Source organism: Nannochloropsis gaditana (assembly GCF_000240725.1).
Source record: "Nannochloropsis gaditana CCMP526 unplaced genomic scaffold scaffold101, whole genome shotgun sequence".
NCBI classification, from domain to species: Eukaryota; class Eustigmatophyceae; order Eustigmatales; family Monodopsidaceae; genus Microchloropsis; species Microchloropsis gaditana.
Window position 1 is genome coordinate 46,753 of NW_005803852.1, and position 2,269 is coordinate 49,021.

Consider the following 2,269-nt stretch of genomic DNA (forward strand, 5'->3'; position numbering starts at 1 on the left):
ACACCCATGTTGTCCTGCCACGCCGTGGTCCCCCTGGGGAACGACCACCTCCTCCTCCTCCACCACCTTCCATCTCCCTTCCTCCGCCTCCCTTCCCCTGCTACGCCCCGCCATGTGGTGGAGTGAAGTATTCTGATGATTCTCTTCCCCATTCTCTTCTGCGTGAGCGAGATCTTGTGGGAAGGTTATCCGCGTTACGGGCAGCCTGGTCGTCGATCGTGGAGGGGAGGTTACGAAGGAGATGCGCTTGGGGCCTGAGCGCAGGGCCACGGAAATCTCTGCATCGTGCTGTTGTTCCAGCCCAGAGTGGATTTTTTCAAGGTACGCGGCCGCTTGGCAAGACAAAATGGCGCCAAAGATGCAAATAAGTCCTTGAATCAGTACAGTGATCCCCGGCGTGGAAGAGGAAATAATTAAAAGTGCGGCCATGCACAGAAGCAAGGTGGAGAGGCGAAGGACGAAAATTAATGGAGCCGGGGGGTGGGGTAAGCGATGGATGCTTAAGTATGGTTTGGGAGGCATTTTATCCCGGCGGTCGTTGTGTGCGATGGCATCCGCCGCACTCAAGTGTTCTGAAGGCAGGTGCTCCAAAGGGGGAGTCGGACTGTCTTTCATGAAAATACTGAATCGAATCCGAGTATGATGTGTCAGAAATATTATGAAATCCCGACAGCTCTCTAGGTCCATTTTGTCGCTTGTGTCATGGCAGGGAAATATTGATAGTAATAGGCTTCAGTGATAGGCGTCAGTGCCACGTACAGGGGACGGAACAAGATCGATGTCCGTCACCACAACACGTAAATCCGAGCCAGGCCCTTTTTGGTCGCCACGATCCATCCGAAAGGCCCGTGTGCACAATATGGTGTTCATTCATATCAATTAACGTTTTGTGGTAGACATCATGCACGAGGGGTGGGTGCCTTGGTTGTCTGGAAGTGCAACGATATGTCATGTTGAGGATCTCTCCCGCCGCCAGTGTCGGAAAGCATTTCAGGGGCAATAAACCCACTTATGCCTACGCACCAACCGCGCGACATAGATTGTACCGCTGCTATGCGCACAAGAACATTGTCTCCCACTTCGCTTGAAGCCGCCGGTCCTGTATGCAGGCTTCGTAGACTCTTGTGGCAAGGTTGATCTATCGAAAAGCTCGGTTGTCAACAACGTTGACATCTTGAAGTTTTGAGGTCGAAAAACGTGGCATACTTTGCGTGATTATTGTACCCGATACTTTGCGTAAAACTTTCAATTGCCACGTCAAAAACCAAAAAAAAATCACATGTCGCATTCTGATCAGGTGGTTGATCCTGTAGAATAATTGTGTGGTGTGAGAAAGCAAATGGCACGGCTGCGTGGCAGCATGGGCCTGGGGAGCAACAAGGGATCGTTCCACCCAAACTTTGTTTTGTATGGCTATGTGGCTTTTCAAATAAAAACCACCCGGCTCATGCGTCACTTAAAGAAATAATCAAAGGCTACAAAGACGCTACGTCGTAAAACGTGCCAAGACAATTCGCACTTTTCTTTCATGGCTATCTAAAGCTCACGGATCTGCATTCGGTCGAGGTGGTGCTACCTCCAAACCGTTCAGCATCCCTATCGCCTTACCCTTCTACCACCCTTCATCAATCACTTGTGCACATGTCTTCCATTCAAACCTCGTCCACATTTTCCCCCTCCCCCTCTTTCTCTTTCCGCTTTTCCAATGCTTGTCGGAAATTTGCCAGTAAGGTCGCTTCTTTCTGTTTGTTCTCCTCGAGCTGAATGAGCGCTAAAGCCTTCTTCTCCAGGGCTGTATAGACCTAAGAAGTGGAGAGTGAAAAAAAGCAGAGTTCCAGTGAGGTGGACAGGAATACAAGAGTGGGGTTTAAGCTCAACCCAGACAGGGACAAAGGTATAATTTACAGCCCCAAGAGGGAAAAAGGATCCATGGGCCGGAGGAAAAAGAAGAAGCATCAAAACAAGGAGGGTAGTGGGCGCATGTCCCCGCAAGAGAATAGGAACACAGAGGCATGACGCACCTGGTTCTCTTTGCGGATACGAATGGCGTTCATCCGCTTGTGCCGGTTGCCTGGGAAGGGGGAAGGGGGAGAGGAAACATGAGGAGAAAGAGACAAGGGCCTCCACATTCATCCATTTCATCGTATTTAACCGACTCCTTTTCTCTTTCCCCGTTCGACAGCCTCGCTTCTTATAAAAACGGCGGCTATTGCTCCATCCCACCCTCCTTCCCTCCTTCCCTCCCTCCCTCTCTCCCTCCCTCCCTCCC